The 20245-nt window shown below is 36.9% G+C and overlaps 1 pseudogene; it reads left to right on the top strand.

Annotated features, from left to right (window-relative positions):
* The first annotated feature begins 274 nt into the window (after positions 1-274).
* On the top strand, positions 275-830 carry LOC136157234 (translocon-associated protein subunit beta pseudogene; annotated as a pseudogene).
* The last annotated feature ends 19415 nt before the right edge of the window (positions 831-20245 follow it).

Below are 20245 nucleotides of genomic sequence, written 5' to 3'. Positions count from 1 at the left end.
AAGGAAGCTCCCTTTAATTTCAAAGTAAAAGTAATGAGGTCAATATCATGGATTGTATTGTGTCTAGTTTCATATCAGTTAACGTGACTTATTCTCAAGAATACACCCAAAAAGTATAAAATTCAGCATTGCAAATTGCACAGTTTTTATAGCCTGGAAGAAATGGAAATTAATAACCAACCATAACATAAAAATCATACAATTTAGAAATTTGTAAAGAACAGCATATGATTCTGATTTTGCTGACACCCAAAAGGCTTTGGGGGTGCCCATGATGAGGCTGCTGTTGTTCGTGGTTTTGGATCTCTTTACTGCCACTCAGGTAGGGGAAGGAGCCAAGCTTTTGGCCTCTAATCACTGCTGAACACCGATGTGCCATGGAAGGGTGAGACCTGACCTCACAGTACAATGTCTACAATGTTGGCTCACGTGCTGTATGTATTAGATGTGGAATTATCTGATGAATTTTTCCCTCTAGATTTCTTTGACATTGTCGCTGGGATGCTCAGTGTCAAATGGGATCAGACTGTACCTGCTAGCAGTGTCTCCCACATGTTGGTCCTGCACCGTCTCAAGGCTGGTTATTTCCCTTCACCTCAGCAACTATTACTTACTTGGCTCAGGAGGATGGGTCTGTTGTGATGGGCTTTACCAGTGCAACTGGACAGGAAAGATCCCTGGCTCAGTGGGAGTTTGATAGGGGATTCTCCCTCCATTTCCTGAACTGGATGACCTTTGGGGTCCTGACTCTCCCTCCCATTGGCATACCCCTGCAGTTGTGGAACTTCAGCAAGAGGAAATATGACACCCCTGAAGTCAAGAAAAAGTGAATGGGGTCTTCCACAGCCCTTCCTTCCCAAGATGTCCAGGTGTTTTCCAGACTCCAAAGGGTATCTCAAATGCAATCTCTTCTCCCTTAGCCCTTGGCTATGTTCTCGATCTTGCCCTGCTCTCAACCAAAGCAAAGAACCAGGCCTGGGAGGCTATGAAAGCCTCTTTGGTTCCACCTGAAGTTATACAAAGAGGATTGCCTAAGGCAACAGCCTGAGCCTAGGGGCTCTGTGGTGATCCCCCCATCTCCCCCGGCAAGGTGCCATAGGGCATGTTGCTAGTGATGTGAACTCTCTCAGGAGTCCAGGATGGGGCACCTCTGAGACTGCCTATACCACACCCATTCCCCACCATCCCCTACCAAAAGAAGGCAGAAGATAAGGTGAAAGCTGTGGGACTCTTGGAGGCTACCTAATCTCTATGGTGGCTTAGGGAAGCTCTTACCAAAAGGGATTTTTTTAATAAAAACAAATGTTTGCTGTAAAAAAAAGAACAACATACAATATTTTAATTAAGTGCTTGGTCAAAGGATAAATCAGATAAGAATATATTAAAAAGAAACTACAAAATACAAAAATATGAACCATGTGCATAAAAATGTGTGTATTCTTACCAAACACACAAACCACAACCTTAGAAATTTTACTGGTAAGCAAAAAGCATTAAAATATATTAAACCTTCAGTGTGAATAGTTGGTAGAAGAATAAAAGAAAATGAAGAAACAGATCAGAGACATCAGTAAATATAGAGAGAAAATTAAGGAATTTGTAAATAGAAATGATAAAAATTAGATAGAAATATCTACACCTACTTAAAAAGATAAGAACACAGCTAATTGTGAGCTAGCTTTGTCAAGAAAAAAGAGGGAAAAAACCTACACAATTATATGAACATCTAACAATGTATATGAAAGATAAAAAGATAATTCTGTGTATAAATTTATGTTAATAAAAAGCAATGAGTTATTTTATAGAAAAGTAGCACTTTAGGATAAATAATAGCCATAACTCAAAAAGAAATTGAGGAGCAATTTAGACTAATAGCTACAGAGTCTCTGTCTTACCAGTTTAACTGCCCACTTAGTATCTCAAAGACATCTCAAATCAGACTTGACCAAACTGAGTGGCTGAGTTTCTTTCCCAGCCCATTTGGTCCACCCACAGGTTTCTCCTACTCAGGAAGTGACACATCTCCCATTTTCTCATACTAAAAAACTTGAACTCATCATTACCTATTTTCCCCTTCATATTCAGCAAATCCTGTTGTCATTGCCTTTGATTAAATCCAGAATCCCAAGTCTATCCACCATCTCCATCCTGCAGCCCTGGCCTTCTCTCATTGGAATTACTATAATGCTCTCTTTCATGGTCTTCAAACTTTGGTTCTTGATTTACTAAAGACTTAGATTACTCCTTACAAACTTTCTATGCTGCCCATTTTGCTCATGGTGGAAGTCAAAGCCATTGCCATTCTTTACAGACCTCCCTCTCTAAAACCCCTCTTCTCCTACTCACCCCGTCACCCCATACCCATGCTTCCCCCTTGCTGCCCTATTGCCTATGGGAGTTGACATGTGTAAATTATTTTGCAGACTAATTTGAAAATATGTATCAAAACCTTTAATGATGCACATACCCTTTAGTTCAATATTTTTTTCTGAATTCATGATATAACCAAAGTGTGCACAAATAATGTTTACAAGAACAGTCATTATAATGTAATTTTAATATTAAAATTAGAAAACATCTTAAACATCTGATAAAAGTAATAACTGAGTACTTTAATAAATTATAGTATTGCACTGAAAGGAACATTTAAAATTGATTATAAAAATTCATATTTTATAATATAAGAAATTTTAAATATATTTTGTGATTATGTTAAGATACAAAATATACACTATAACTTTAATTTTAAAACCACAAATTTATACTATATTATAATATCATCTGACATGAATACTGCATGAATTTTCACAAATGGGAGTATTAAAAATATACATCTCTTCATAATTGGATTAAGCATGAATTCAAACATTTTATATCTTGTTCTATATTTCCTCCCAAATTAAAAGAAAATTATTGACTTTTAATCAGAAAGCTAGTAGCTCAGATGGTAAAGCGTCTGCCTACAATGAGGTAGACCCAAGTTTGATACTTGGATTGGGAAGATCCCCTGGAGAAGGAAATGGCAACCCACTCTAGTATTCATGCCTGGAAAATCCCATGGACCGAGGAGCCTGGTAGGCTACAGTCCATGGAGTCCCAAAGAGTTGGACACAACTGAGCGACTTCACTTTCACTTTCATAGTAAGATTAAAAATATTGAGGAGAATTGAGAAACTCAAAGTCTACTGATAATGTTACTACCATTATTGACAATGGTAACCATTTATTGAGGGCTATTATTTGTGACAGCCATTCATATAGATGCTTCAGAGTTGTCATAAAGTGAATAATTCTATTGTTTCTTTAGCAGATAAGAATTCTGAGGGAAAAGTTAGCTCAGTGCATTATACTGATTTTCACCCTGGGTACACAGTGGTTCTGACTTCATATGCTTATGTGTCTATGTGTATGTGTATGTATCTTGACTTCACAAATGAATTGTGAACACTTTCAAAGGAGAGTAAGTATCATAAGAGAACATCAAACATCAAGTGTTTTTTAAGCATGTTTTGATATTAGTGACTCATTTTATAAGATGGTATCTTCTTTCCCTTCCTATCAGTTTTCTCTTATCTGTATGTAGAAGTCATAAGAGCTACTTTAAAATCCTCAATCTTGATTGTCTAGTACCTTCCTACTACCAGCCTCTCCTGGGAGCTTGTTGAAATGCAGCATCTCCCCCACCCACACCTCCCAGACCTGTAGAATCTGAATCTACATTTGGATAAGGTCCCAAGTAGTCTAGAGGCACACTGAAATTTGGGACGCTCTGGACTAAAAACTTTCTTAAAACATCAAATGAAGGAAAAGCCTTTCGTTTTCTGTTTTTTTTTTTTTTTTTTTTCCTGTAAACTGATTCTGACTCATTGTCCTTGGGAGCACCAGAATTATTTTATTTTGTGATGCAGACTGTCACATTTAGACTCTTCTGTGCAGTTTTGCTCTATGGCATTTCTTACAGAGCATCTGGTTTAAAGTAATCTGAGGTGTAACAAATGAACTGTGCTTCTCGTAGTGCTAGGGAAACATGATTGATATTTCAGTTTGCTGCTTTTCACATCTGTGAGTTCACCTTGATTTGTCTCCTTTTTCAGCTCCCACCACTTGTGTGGGCTTTGGTAGCTGGGAAGTACACAGGGAGAGGGTCTCTGCTCCTTGTACTTGGAGATGGTGCGATGACATGAGTGCCTACACGACAGTGGTTGGTGGAGAAGTGAGGGATGCCTTAGAGTCTGCCAGATCATCCTCCCTCTTATGTGATACCTGCCAGACTCGGAACAATTTCTCATCTGAGGAACGGACCGGGTACTCACAATGGAGGCATTCCCAATGTCACCTTCCTGTACTTTATCTGAACCTGGGGCTCTAAGTGTCTAGCTGCTCAGAAAAATTACCTTCTACAAAACAACTCACATAGTAACATTACATAGTGACTTAACATTTACCATGTGGTTCAGAGATGCTGATCTCATTTACACAATCATGTGAGGTAGGTAGAATTGTTTTGTTTGTTAGATGGACTGATTATGTCTCAGACAGTTTAGTTACTGCTCTGGGTGTCACTTTAGTGAAGGATGGAATCTCATGTCCCATGTCTAGTTATCTGTCTGACGCTCTGGCCTTGGGACTGGGAAGTTAAAGATAGTAACAGTTGGTTAGGCACCTAGGGAATAACAACAGGCTCTGCTGCTTTTTGATCACATCAGACCCCTCTCCATATCTATGCCCTCCTTTCTCCTTTGCCTAAAACTGCACTGTCCTTAGGAACTGTCTTAGCATCAAGCAGCTCATCTCCAGTCACATATGGTTCCTTTAATCAGCTATCCTCTCTTATTAAGCTGGAGTTTCATTTCCCTATAAAAGAGACATCCCTCTAAGCATGAAAGCATCTCCTCTGTCCTGCTCTTTAACTTCGCTGTGCTCCCCTTTCATTGACTTAGTGATTGCAAAAGTCACCCATTCTATCCTTCGGTCCTTGTCTTTTCCTTCAGATTTGCTATATTTGATTGTGGTTTCATATACTCAATTCAGCAGTTCTTTCCTGGGTTTCCTAATATGCTAGACCATACGACATGGTCTGATACCTTATATTTGTCCAGAAGTCACCCCACCCCCCCCCCAGGACAGTAGGTGCTACCAACTTGCTCCCTCATATCTTACAGGAAGCAATCAGATGGTTCCACCTCATGCATCTGCAGCTCAATCAAGATCACATTTGTGCATCTGTTTTCAAGTACTGGGCTTTGACTTTATCTCTGTCTTATCTCTTGGCTTGGTAGTCTGTTTATTACCAAGGGAAGTATCTGGGCCTCTGGTTTGCCTAGTGCTTCATCTTCTCTCTGCTCAGAGCTTGAAACCAGGTTTGTGTCTTGGATTCCAATACCAGCTAACAGTGATGGCTGCCAATTGGTCACTTTGTCTGGGCCCCTGATACCAAGGGCTTACCTGTATTATGATATGGATGACGACCATTTTGGATATTGTGTTCACATTGAAGGTACCTACCCTTCTGTTTTCTCTACCCACTCCATGTTCTCTCTTCAACAAGAGAGTCTAATTCTAGTTCTTACTCTCTCATTCCCTGTAGTTATCCATGCCCTGACTGACTAGCCTACTTCATAAGAGAGAAGATTAAGGAAAGAAAAATGAATGAAGATTTGGCTTCTAGATCAGGAATGACATGTTATGTATTGATTTTTAAGTATAGTAACAGTATTATTGAGCAACTACTGTTTATTTGAATGTAGAGCAAGATATTCTGTATTTTTTATTATTCCTGCTAACAAAAACCATACAAGGTAAGAATTATACCCCCCAGTTGTTAATAGTGGAATTTGAGCCTAAGTTTGAAAACTTATATATAGTCAGCAAATGTCAAAACCAATATTTAATTTTGAGGACTAGCTCAACACTACCCCAGCTCCTGTTTTCCCACTGCTCTATTCTAGCTAGAGAGGTACTATTGTAAAGTAAAAGTATTATGACCATTTGGAGAGTGTTTTCAGAATCTTCTTTAATCATCTGATTAATTTTGATAGTAAACTTATCTCAGTGCATCTGGGATTAAAATTACTTTGATCAACTGAAATCCAATAACCTTGATCATATTTTCACTGCTTTAGATATATGCTACTTAAAAAGATTACATAAGATCTTCTCAATGACATTTTAGTCCTAATTTCTAAAGTTCATAATCAGTTTGAAAAGGTGGTATTTTATATTGAAATCTGCCCTTGAGTGTGGTCAGATGATTCATTCACCAGCTTCACTGCCTTTTCCTGAGTAATTAGGGTCTTGTTTGAAGTTAAGCTGTTCACTGCTGGATGTCATAACTCTTCTGCCTGGTGACATATGTCAGATATGTCCACCATAGCTGGTCAAAGTCACATTCCTCATCCAAGGCGAAGCCAGGACATAATCTCATAAGAAACTCTGGTTTGCACAAGAGGGGATGGGTAGAACTTGCTATCTCCTACTTGGAGTTGCCTTCAGGCAGGTCCCTGTTGGACTCACTGTAGATCACTGCGAAGGAAGGTAGACTGAATATTAGATGAAGAGAGCTGTTTCACTAAAAACAACAAAAACTCCTCAGATACGGAGACCAAAGACATCCACAGAAAAGTGAATGTCTTAAAGGGTGAAAGGTATTCCCCATTTCTCATCAGGGCACATCTACAATCACAGCTGTATCTCTGGGACACCAGAGTACTGGACCCTGTTGTACTCTTAGGCCCTATGTGATATGGCAGCTGAGTCCAGTTAATAGCCTGCAGGTGATAGGGCATCTTCAGAAGTTCTCAAAGTGGTAATGTCTGATAATAGCAGCAATAATCCCAGGCTAGGAGATGGAGAGTCTAGGAGAGGAGATGTAACAGAGGAAATTTTAAGAAATCACAGACCTCCAGGGCAACTGGTCTGTTTATAGTTATGTGAGATCCCTGGGGCGATGTCAGTATCCCCTTAAGTCTCAGTGAACACCTTAGGGCTTTCTCCTGCTCTTTTGACCTCCATTAGCCTGTAATGTTACATGGAATTTTAGGGTGCATTAAATAGCTTTATTTTTCTTTATTTTCCTTCAAAAGTTAACAATATTGTGGCTTTGGGCTTTAGGAGCCATCTTTTTCTTTTGCTTTAGTTTTTAAACGCAGTCAATATTTCCAAACATGCCCCAGAGCACTGAATGCATTTGCAGTGTGTGTATGTTGTAGCCCAAGCCTCATATCCAGGGTAGAATTTATGATGTTATTTCATCAGAAATACAATTTTAGGAAATATAAACTTTTGGAAGTTAAAAATGAGCTGAAGGCCAGCAATTGGTTTTATATCACAGAGCACTATGTCACAGTTTGCTCTCCTGTTCTGTTTGGGAGTTGGTAGACTTTGTAAGCACAGTCCTGGGACTAGGACTGGATGTATTTGATGCCTGTGAATAAGCATTCACTGTATGCTTATCAGGCTATACATCAATGCCAAGGAGAATAATCAATAATTAGTTATGAAGTTCAAATGGGACAAAGGAGCCATGGGGAGTCATGACATGTGAACTATGTATGTTGGCAGAGGAAAAGAAACCTGGCAGAATTCTCTGGAGATCAGTTATCAATTGTGAAATATTGGTCATTTCTAAATTCATTTGAGTGAAGTAAGCCAGTTGGAAACTGCTAGAAATGTGTTTAGGTAAAGGAAAAGTTAGAGCTACTCAAAGCATCTGATTCTAGCTCAATATGCATTTGCCTCTTTCTTTTTCTGTGAAAAATTCCATCCTTAGTGCATTTTCCATTTCTAAAAAACTCATGGACTAGTAACTGATTTACACATACTTTCCTGGAGCAAAGTGACTTGGAAAGAAAACCGTTAAGCCAGACTTCTCTGTCAGATATACTGAAGTATTTTCCATACAAGTAAACTACTGTGTGTCCAGATAATTTCCTCCATGCAGCTTGAAAGTGCTTGAAGATAGGAAAGATAGTGATTTCCAGTCAGATGGATGTATAGTAATAGTAATCATCTCACAAAGGTTAAACTCACTAGGGCGTCAGGGTGCTTGGTAAGAGGGTGAGTAATCCTTACTGTCACTTATTGAAAAAATAAAGAGTGGCTGGAAGCAGGAATGGCTCTGAATCCATTATCTGAATCCAAAATCTCAACTATTCCTACATCTCCCCCATTTCATTAGTAGTTCAGCTTCCACTGTCTCCAGCCACAAACGCAGCAGTCTGTATCCTATTTTCTCTGTATCCCTTACCTGCTCATCTACTGGGTCTCAGGTTGATCTCTCGCTTGTAGAGAGTTGTGGAGTTTTAAATTATATGGAGAGGAGTGTTAAGGAATTGAGGAGCCAGAAAAACAAAACATATCATATTAAAAGAAGACTTGACATGATTTTCAAGACTGGAAGCCCTTAGTGACCTTAGTTATGGACTTCCACATTAAAATTTTAAAATGCCTCAAAAAATCTGTCCAATCATATTCAGGTTTATGCAGCCTATTTTAATCTTCATCACTTATTAATTCCCCATGCTACCAGATCCTTAAAAATCTAAATCTGAGTTATAGCATTCAAAAGAAAAATCATTCAATGTCTGTCACTTTTACACACTGTGTCGCTTCTTAGCTTCAACCTTATTCATCATCCTGTTTTCCAGGCATAAATGTTTATATATAGTTTTTAAGACAAGTAATTGGTTTTCATACTTAAATCATGCTGTTTCAACTCTATGCAGTTTTTTCACTTTTCCAATCACCCCTACTCACCTACCACCTTCATATCCTCTATCTTTCCCCACCTGCTAGTTCACCTTGAAATTCTCATTTCAATATCAGTCAACTCCTGACTTCATTTTACCCCTAATTCTTCATGCAGAATTAAGCACTTCCATGTTTCTGGTGTGGTGATCATTTTATTGAATTTCCATCACCATATGTCATTCACTGTATTATGATTAGCTCTGTGTATATTCCGCCCACTCTGCTGGATTGTGAATTTCTAGGAATTCAGACTTACTCACAACTTTATCCGCAGCATCTAGCATACTGTTTGACAAATAGTACTCAGCAAATATTCAAATGAATTAAAAATACATGTTAAATTAATCGATCAGTTTAATTTTCAAGGATTTAACCTGCCAATGCTAAATATTAAATATATTAAATTATATTTTTCATTAAATATATATTTGGATTGAATATCAAACCCCAGGTCATGATATTCAGATACATGTTTCTTGTTATCAGCCCTTCTAGTCCTGAGAGTTCTGAGAACAGGTTTCAGTATGGAGGATTTTTCAAAGAAAGAGAACAGTAAAATGGGGTGCAATTATTTGACAAATCATTTCTCCTTTTAAGTTCTTATATTTAGAGAAAATGAAAGTGAGCACAAAGAAACCTAAATTTCTGCAACTGCTTTCTTTTGATAACCTCGGATAAAGTCAGTCCAGCCTCTAGAGTTGCACTGCCCCATGTGGTTTTTCCAGCCCTATGTGGCTATTCAAAGTTCAATTTAGATTAATTAAAATTACATAAACTGAAAAATTCAGTTTCTTGGTATCATTAGCCACATTTCAAATGCTCAATACATGTATGGTTAGTGGTTACCATATTAAATAGTGCAGACAGAACATTTCTGTATATCATCACAGATAGTTCTACCAGACAGCAATAATCTATAAGATTTCTCAAACTACTGAAAGAACCATCTTTATAAATGCAACATGTTTATGTTACTCTCATGCCCAAATCTTTTAGTGGGATGAGATTATGTCCAATATCAAGTTCAAAGGCGTTAATATATATCCCTGCCCTTCATGGACTGTCTTTCCTGATGATCTCTCCATCTCCACGGCTTGTTACAGTCCCACAGTCACCTTGTGTGCTGCAGGAAATGGTTTTCTTACAAGTTGGTAAATTGGCAGAGCTCTGCCCACCTACATCTGCCTTTTGCCTGGAATACCTGTCCATGTGTCTAATTTGCCCAACTTTTCCAGGCATGAGAACATGAAACCTTCCTTGTCTCTCTCTACTGGTCTCACTCCTTGTCTCTCTCCTCATCTGTGTTGTGTGCTGAATTTTCAGGTACAGTTTCTCCCGAACAGTAATGGTAATGTAATGCCTTTTTTACTTTTAAAGGTAAATGCCTTTGTTACTTTTACTTTTTTACTTTTAAATGTAATGCCTTTGTTACTTTTAAAACAGTAACAGTAATGCCTTTTAGCTCCATCACGAGGTACACGAGGTAAATATAGTTGATAAAGCATAATGATTGTTTCTAAGGAAAAAACACATCAACGTTTAATAAAGTGTCCTCTTACCATCCATTTTCAACCCTCCAAAATGGATATAACACATAAAAATTTCTAAATTTGGCAGTATTTTGAATCAGATATCGCTATACTCTTTGGCTACACTATTCTCTGATTTACACATTTATCCTAAAAACAAAGCATTTATTTTTGAGTTGGATATCCACATTATTTAATTTATTGATCTTGGTAGATTTCTGCTTTGCCTGCCCCAAGATTTCGATTATGTATATTCAGAGATGCTGTTTTGAGCACAAAGAATAACCCACAAGAAGTTAAAGAAATGATCGTGAGCTGCAATATTCAGAGAAATAATTGGAGAATGTATTATATTGTCAACATTTAGCCATTATAATCAACTTTAATCATCAAAGCTGCCTTGGAGTCTTTAGTATTTTAACATTAATTTCAAAATAATTTATTCTATTATTGCACTGGCTTTCATACTAATGTAAATGAACTTAATAAGATGAAACTCAAATGTAATGTTAAAACAGAAGCATAATAGAAATTGTAACCCAAATGAGTACACTCCAAAGCAAAGAGACTTTTTGGCTGGCTTCTGTGGTGGAATTTTCATTTCCTTTAATCCATATCACTGACGTGTTGTCACATCACCAAAAGGGGAGATAAAAATTCTAATGAAATCTTTTTTGCATTTAAATGATAGCTTGTGTTCTTTGTTCATTTGCCTTTGAAAACGACTGAAATTGTTCTGAAAACATGTGCATTCTAGGGTTAAAAGCACAATTGCAAGCCTGACTTGCTCACACACACATACCTGGTCCCTCCCCTGTATAACCTTCATAGAGATTTTTCTCACTCTTCATCCTTATTTCTCAGTTAAAGAGAAATGATCTTTGTTTAATTTTAATTTTTAGAAATTATAAGTAGTACTCAATCAATCTTTGTCATTAAGTCTAATCTGCTTTGATTACCTGGGAAATAATGACAAAATTAAATGTGCCTGTTTAACTCTTAAATCCTGGATAAATATTTGTTGATGTTACTTACTCTAATTAAAAATGGTGAAAATATAAACCTACACCTTGAATCCCAAGGTATGCAGTATACGCATTTAATGTGACTTAGTCTTTGGGACTTCAGTCTCTGTGGTTCATCACTGTGAATATTTCTAAAAATTAGTTCATATTAACTGTGGTTAAACTCTGGTATAAAATATTAAATATATGAACTGTAATGTTTTGATACTCTGAAAATATATGAAAATAATATCGTGACTTTTAGATGAATACATGATAAAAGAGTACTTTCTCTCTCAGGTCAGGGTAATGGAAATATATTTTAAGACCAATAACTAAGCAACCAAACTAAGAGAGAAATTGAATGACAGAAAAAACATATATGATACAAGCATCTTTTATACATTTCACTATCTGTGTCCTCTACTTTCTGGTAATAGCTCTGTCCTTCCTGTCTCATTCTTTTATTTTATGCATGTATGCACACACATAGACACACACACCTGTACAACCACTATGTCCCCTGGACACTTGGTAATTTTGTAGATCACTTCTACCAAGTGTGAGACAATAAAAATTCTTCTAGTCCTAATACCATTTGTTCCATGATAGGACCCAATCTGTTCTGTATTTAGAGCACTATTATCCTCAGAATTAACTTTTATTCTGGTCATACTCTTTCTTCCATGGTGTATACATGTGTCTCTCCTCCTATCTCTATAAAAACAAATGTTCTAGCCTTATTACTACTGAGCACAGAAGAACTGATGCTTTTGAACTGTGGTGTTGGAGAAGACTCTTGAGAGTCCCTTGGACTGCAAGGAGATCCAAACAGTCCATCCTAAAGGATATCAGTTCTGGGTGTTCATTGGAAGGACTGATGTTGAAGTTGAAACTACAGTACTTTGGCCATCTGATGTGAAGAGCTGACTCATTTGAAAAGACCCTGATGCTGGGAAAGATTGAGGGCAGGAGGAGAAGGGGCCGACAGAGGATGAGATGGTAGGATAGCATCACCAACTCAATGGACATGGGTTTGGGTGGACTCCGGGAGTTGGTGATGGACAGGGAGGCCTGGCGTGCTGCGGTTCATGGGGTCACAAAGAGTCAGACACAACTGAGCAACTGAACTGAACTATTACTATTGATTCCGTGATAGGACCCAATCTCTTCTGTGTCCTACTCTCCTTTTACTTGAATTATCTTTTTTGTACTCCTAGGCAGGCTGTAATTAAGACCCTTGAATACAAAACATTTGTAACAAGAATCTACACTACTACAATTGCTTCTGACTATAGTATCGTCAACAATAAGTTGACAGTTTCACAAGTCCCACTTGGACCCTTATAGTTAGAAACTGTCTATGTAAGTCATATTAAACTACTTTTTTTAAAGAAATAAAATATTATTTTTTGTACAAAAATCTTTGTGGGTTATGGGTCACTCTGCACTAAATGTGATTTGACTCTTTTGCTAAGATAGAGTACAGAGTGTTGAAAAATTTTATCTTTGAAATCAGGTCAGTGGATTTGAGTTCTAATTCCACCTCTTCTGAACCGTGAGACCTATATCACAGATTCCTGGGTTTTTATCAGTTTACTTATATAAACATGGAGGTAATAATAGCACCTACCCCATAAAATTGTGAGAATTAAATGAAGTAATTCATATAAGTATTTAATACAGTGCCTGACACAGTTAACTTTCTATAAATGTTATTTATGGTAATTTTGAAACTAAATACAAAAGCTATCTACGATAATCATGGATTTAGCAAGCTGATTACATAAGTGGAATTTTGCAAATGTAATTAAGTATTTATGTTAATTTGAATCAAATATATGTTATTACTCATTGCATTCTCATTACTGGCATAGTGCATTGCATTGCACATAGTATGTGGGGAATAACTCCTCTTATCTGATGGTCAGACAGATGAATTATTTGATGGATGAATAAAAACAGTATATGAACATGCAGTTGAAATTATAATATAAATGAGTAAAACTGCAATAATTTAAAAATATTATTTTATTAATCATATAAAACCAACATTCTTCTTTTAGAATATTTATTATACTAAATTGAAAAAAAGATAGCTAGCCTGAAATCTCTGAATAACATTGGTTGGACGAAGTTCACTGTGTTCAAACCCTTTGGCCTAAAAGGGCTCCAGTTAGAATTCTCTTGCCTAATCATCTTTTCCTATACGTGGCTTTTTGGCTGATTTGTACCATCAGATAGAAATTGGCCTCTGAAGCATCCCAGTTGACAGGGTAAGGGGAAAAGAGAATGGAATGTGATAAAAAATAAATGCTTTGTGGTGTTTATTTAGCGTTTCTTCCTTATAGGGATCACCTCTCTCCAAATCCATAGTCCTGGTAAAGCTATGAAGACTATTCTGAACTTGGACAGCCCAGCAAAAAGGTAGACAGTAGCTCTACTCTGGACAGCCAGAGCACTTCACTAGACATTTCTGAGACTGCCAGTGGGAACAACTGTTTCCTGCTCTGGGGACATAAGGCTGACAGGATGTGAATTTGGAGCTGCCAGAGCCAGCTTCCCTGATGACATGGAGGAAGCCCATATGTCTTAGGAAAGAATTAGGTCAACCTTCAGAAAGAAATATACCCAAGAAACTGAGAAACTTAATAACTTTATAGAAAACCCTGAATGGAACTGTGTTTGAAACCATTTTCTACACCTCCTCCAGGAGCTTCCCATTTAACTGAAGCCAATACACTCTTTTTTCACTCGTTTTTTGGAGTTATATTTTTGTCACTTTTCTACAGGAAGTGTCCTGATTAACTAGGGAGAAACATTAAGACAGCTTTGATTTTAATTATTCCTTAGTGTCCAAGGAAAGGAAAGGAAAAATTAAAAGGGAAGCCATATTCTAGAACCGAGATATTTTCTTCTTTCAGTTATCCATACATTTATGAAATGTTTATTCAGTGCTTAGTATGTCCCAGGCATTTTTTTCTAGTTGCTTGGGTGAGATCTATTACAAAACAGACAGATATTCTTGCTCTTGTAACACTTACATTCTAACAGGGAGAGGTAGAAAATAGTGTATATGCAATATACTTGACCATGCACTATATCTAGGAAAGGAGGATTAAGGATAGTTGTAAACCATTTTACTAGAGTTAATGAGTTGGAAAAAGAAAAAAGGTACTTGATGGGAGTGCTCAGAGTGCAACACAGATTATGGAGTGGTAACTGGTATTGTAATGATAAGATCTAACATGTATGACCAAGGGGATGAGTGACTGAGGTGTAATGCCAGAGGATCATTGGAGGAGAGAATGTTAAGGAAGTAGCAGGTAAAGACACTGAAAGCATCATTTACATTTAGGTTGGAATTCCAACAATTAAGGCAGAAGTGATGTTAGCAAAAACTGGCAGTAAGCAAGATACTAAGGTCATTGAGACATGAGAGGGAAATGGGTATTAATAAAAGAGGAGAATAATAATTCCAAAGGACCCCAGATTCCTTCAGGACCATTCTGAGAGGAATATTCTATCATAGAAAAATGATTTTTTTTGGCCAGGGAAGAATGGATACATGTAATATGTATGGCTGAGTCCTTTTGTTATTCACCTAAAACTATGACAACATTGTTTGTTAATCAACTATACCTCAATATAAAATAAAAACTTAAAATTATTCACAGCCTAAAAAAAATCTCCAATGATATATGAGTTATATTAAAGAACAATTACTTAATGACTTTATATCTGAGTCTTGGTGTCTGTGTGGATTCTTGATTTAAGATGAATTTAAGAAATTTGGGGAAATTTGGCTATTTGTGCATAATTGACCTTAATGCATCTTGGACTCAAACCCTCTGCTCAGATTCCAGGAATCCCTGTGTGGTTTGTAGGGGAGCTGATGATCTTCTTTGTCAAGTCTAAGACCTGAATTGTTTTACATACTGATGGCTAGTGAGAAAAGAAGACAGTCAACATTTGTCCATTAGTATTTCTTTTCTTTTCATTCTTCCTTTAATTTTTCTGTTTGAGAGAATGCTACAGAGTATCTCTGAAGTCTAATGTAATTCCTCAGTAGCTGATGAAGAGGGTAGTTGGGGATATGGACTATCTGGTCCAATTAGCTAATTTGGATGATATAATTTATAACAAAAATAAATAATAGTCAGCTACAAAACAGATGTGTACTCAACTGAAACTCTATTTTTCTAACAGAATTTAATTTTCTTCATGAGCTCTCATTTCCACTTGGCAGTGAACACTTTAATTTCAACACCTTCAGGAATACTCAGTCTGATTCAGCAGGTGTTTTTTTTTTTTTCCAGTCAAATTATGTGCTATTTCTGATTTACTGTTCAGTTGTATGTTACCACACCAGTCCTGCCTCTTCCCTTCCTTTGGGGTTTTCTAACGCCCATGCAGAAATACATACCACTATAGGAAGGTATTGAAAGAGAACAAGGCATATGTGTGGTCTCAGGCATATAATACATATGGTGTTGTGTACACGTTTTATGTATGTATTGTATACACATTTTGTGTATGTATTGTATACACATTTTGGGGATGATTTAAGGGAATGAGGGGCTGAGATAAGTTGAAAGACAAGATCATTTGAGGAAGGCATTTCAAGATACTTGAAAACTAGGATATGATAAGAATCTTTTACATGTATTTTGAAATAGCAAAGAGTTAATATTAGGGATATCGTTAGAAAAAAAATATCTTAGGCATTATATGTAGCTCCCTTGGCTATCTGGAACCCCTGTAACTTTCTGGCACATAGATAGTTCTATAGACATTTGTGAATCTTCATTATTATTCCAGGTAACAAGACTGTCTCACAGTCTCAGCTCCTTGTGTGCCCTTTCTTTGCATCATGATTGGCCATCCAGAAGGTTGTCAACCCAGCTCATATGTTCTTTCAATGTCTTCTCCTAATTCTGGATCCCAGTAGTAGATCTAGAAGTGGGATAAAACGAAGTGGAGGTAATAATAGAAGATTACTTAGTTGGGTTTGACTCTCGGTTAGAATACTCTCTGAACTTGTACGAAATTTAGTGTTTTGATTCTAAACTGGATAGTGTCTCTATTCAAATACATGCTGTATTAAGTCTTTCCATAAACAAGTGTCACTTTTTCCACACCCCTCTGAAGCAAGTGGCATATATATTTCCAAGAGACTATGACAACAGATTATTCTCAGCTTTCTGCCCTTCCTCATTCCCATGCCCTATGTATGATAGTGAACTAAAGAAGTGTTCCTGACTAAATAAACATTTATGAGCATTTTGATGAACATTATGCTTGGTTCTGTCAATGCTTCATCAATTTGACTTATCAGTATCAGAGTAACACTAGGACAAACTGCCAACGAGAAAGTAGTCGAGGGAGCCATGGATATTGAAAAAGGGAAAGAGTGACTTCTTATTTTATTTAAAAATCGATGGGAAAAACCTGTGAGAAGCTGCAAATTATTGCTGACATGAAATCTAGGAAGGCCTGGGGATTGACGCTCTAAGGAAAGGAAATCTGTGGTATTCCTTACCTAGAGTCTCTTTGATGGGGAGACTAGATACTCCATTCATAAACTGTTACACTATTACTTGGTAAAATTTTGGTGATAAATTTAAGGCATTTGTGTTTGCTCTCATTCATGTGTGAACTGATCATTACTTCACAGGATTATGGTTACTAAACTGCATGCTAGGGCTGGAAATGTGTGGCAGCTCTGTCAAATTATAATTTCAGGACTAATTTTTGATTGGGCTTAGTAAAAGAGGTACTGAGAAAATTGTCCAGTTTCACATTCAGGCCACTGACATTATCTCCAAGAAGGGGAAACAGACCATTTAGAGGTACAAAGAGTGTGTTTATGATGGAATATGATCTGCTATGAGTCTTGGTCACTTCCTGATGGCTGTGACTATGTAACTCATGAATTAATCAATCACAGTCCTATAGCAGATTCTCTTGTTCTGGTTGTATTTTAGTCAAGAAGATATAGCTGCTGCTGCTGCTAGGTCACTTCAGTTGTGTCCGACTCTGTGTGACCCCATGGACTGCAGCCTACCAGGCTCCTCCATCCATGGGATTTTCCAGGCAAGAGTACTGGAGTGGGGTGCCATTGTCTTCTCCAGAAGACATAGTTATGTGTGCTAAATCACGTCAATCATGTTTGACTCTTTGCATCCCCATGGACTGTAGCCTGCCAGGCTCCTCTGTGCATGGGGATTCTCCAGGCAAGAATTCTGGAGTGGGTTGCCATTTTCCCCTCCAGGGGATCTTCCTGACCCAGGGATCGAACCCTCATCTCTTATGTCTTCTGTGTTGGCAGATGGGTTCTTTACTACTAGTGCTACCTGGGAAGCCCTGCAGTCATAGCTAAGACAAATATAAAGAGTAAGAAATGTTTAAATTATCAGAAATAAAAGATTTAGAGCTGCTTTTATTATCTCTAAATACCCACATAATTTAAAAGCGTTTTGTTATATCTACCAAGAAATTTCAGCTCAGACAGAGGATAGAGTAGAGATGATGGTTGGTATTCTTGGTCTGTGACATTAGGAAAATCAACATTTCTTTTATTATCTTGCCCATTGTGAAAGGCAGGGGTCCCAGTTGCCCATTTTTTCTGCTTTTAGGTGTATGAAAAAATGATTAGTGCTAATTAGTACTCACTTTCCATTCTCCTTCCTTTGTACTAAAATCCTCAGTAGAACATGGTCACCAAAGTGAAGACTTTATTTCCCTTCCTTGCCTGATAATATATGTAGCTCTACAGCTAAGTTTCAGCCAATAAAATATAAGTATATATAATGTGTACCATTTTTAAGTCCTGCCCTTGAAGAGAACAGGTATGAATTCCTTGGTCTCTCTCCCCTGTTTAGAAGGCAACTACAATAATAGAAATTGAAGCAATCATTTTAGACCATGAGATGGAATCCACATGTTAAGGATTGCAAAGCAAAATGCAAAAAAGAGCTTACTCTATAATATCAGTCCTAGATGCCTAGTTTTGGACTCCTATGTGAGAAGGAAGCAAACTTCCACTTATTTAAGCTGCAATGCATTATTTTGATCTCAAATTTAATAATTGAACTGATAATCTGACAATTATAGAAGAAAGTAATTATTTTCTAAGAGTATGATTGAAAGACTAATTGATTGGCGGTTATGATACTCAGCATTAAAAAAAAACACCGTAACATTCAGATTCAGTGTCATGAGATACAGAATTTGGTGGTTTCAGACAAGCAAACTAACATATTAGAAGTAGTTTTATATTTGAAAGTGAAGTCATTAGTTATGAAGTATAGCTAATGGCCAACGGGGAGGCAGTCAAGCTGGTACATTGAATTCATCTCCTATTTCTGTTCACTTGTTGGGGAGCATGTGGACAGGACAAAAAGACCCAGTACTTTTTAACCAAGGAAGCTCCAAAACAGGTAAAAGTCACCTCATTTCCTCCCTTGCAGAATATAGAAGGAGAAAAAAGTCAGTTGTGACTCTCAGAAGGTGACTAGGTGACACAGAAAGGGGCAGGAATCCCACAACACTGATGTAATGAGACTGCAAACTGTGTCCTACATTCCTTCACATAAACACAGTAAGCATTTGAAACTGGTCAATGCGGGTGGGCTAGGAACACAGTCACTCACTCATCCGTTTATTCAGTTACATATAAACCTGCACTTAATAAAGAATCTAAACTAACAAAGAGCAATTCATTTCCACCCACTTCTTTGTACTACTGGTGACTGGACTTGGAACCTAGTGATTTAAATAAATTGTACCACTCTTCTTTTGGAAGACTACTTACTCTAGCTGTAAAGCCTTACTCTAGCTGTAAGTTCTAGAGAATTTACAATCTATTGTGTGTACTACTGGTGACTGGACTTGGGACCTAGTGATTTAAATAAATTGTACCACTCTACTCTTTGAAGACTGTACTTACTCTAGCTGTAAAGCCTTACTCTAGCTGTAAGTTCTAGAGAATTTACAATCTATTGTGTTAAGTGTTATTTTCTCAAATAAAGGGGGATTTCTAATTTCATGTATTAGCTGCTAATGCTTGGGGAATCCCATATTTTTAGAGATAAGTAGTAGACTCTACTCTTCTCTGGAAAAAAGTGAAAATGCTATTTCCTGTGCTTTGTTTACTTTATTTAAGTACTGCCCATCTTTCCAAATACTCTGCTATTGGAATTTACTCTGCTATTGGAACCTCTAGTAGAGAATTTATATTCACAATGTTCTATACTAAACTAAGAATTTTGACAGTCACTAATGGCATAGTAAAAAAATAATAGGTCCAATTTTCTGGTAAAGCAGGAAGAAAATTGTTCTCCTTCTTTGAAGTGTTGAACTAATTGGAAAAAATACTTATAGTAATCACAGTGGCTTATTCTGATAAAAAGTTGGTGGCAGTAATTTTATTTTTCTTTTGCATATTGATTATCTCTAGCCCTATGATAATAAATGAGACCAAATACTCATTTAGTCATTGATTACACTTTATCACTTAACAAAAAACTTTACAAGAGTTTATCACAAGAAAATCTTATAATAAATTATCTCATGTGGACTCTAAACACATTTGGTTATTTAGTTTATATAATTTGAAGAAAGCTAATGCTATTAACTTTGGATAGGATGTGAACATAAAGAAGTCTAAGGATTTACATAAATCAATAAACAGTGAATGAAAATCTTTGTGCAAAAAATTGAAAGGAACTTGAAATGCATAGAGTCCCTGTTTTACATGTGCTGAGTTTTGCAGGGGGGAAACTGAACTTAATTTAGGAGAGTTTGCTTTCTACAGATTATACAAAAAATGACTGGCATTTGATAAACTAGAACTAGATATGATTATAGGATAGCATTGTAGCAACTTAATCATCATCAAAGTGTTTCTATTCTTAAAGCTGGAATCTGAGTTATTTCCTCTTGCCCTATATAGTTTGGAAT

This window comes from Muntiacus reevesi, chromosome 2 (genome assembly GCF_963930625.1).
Source record: "Muntiacus reevesi chromosome 2, mMunRee1.1, whole genome shotgun sequence".
NCBI lineage: Eukaryota > Metazoa > Chordata > Mammalia > Artiodactyla > Cervidae > Muntiacus > Muntiacus reevesi.
This window is presented reverse-complemented; position numbering and strand designations above follow the sequence as displayed.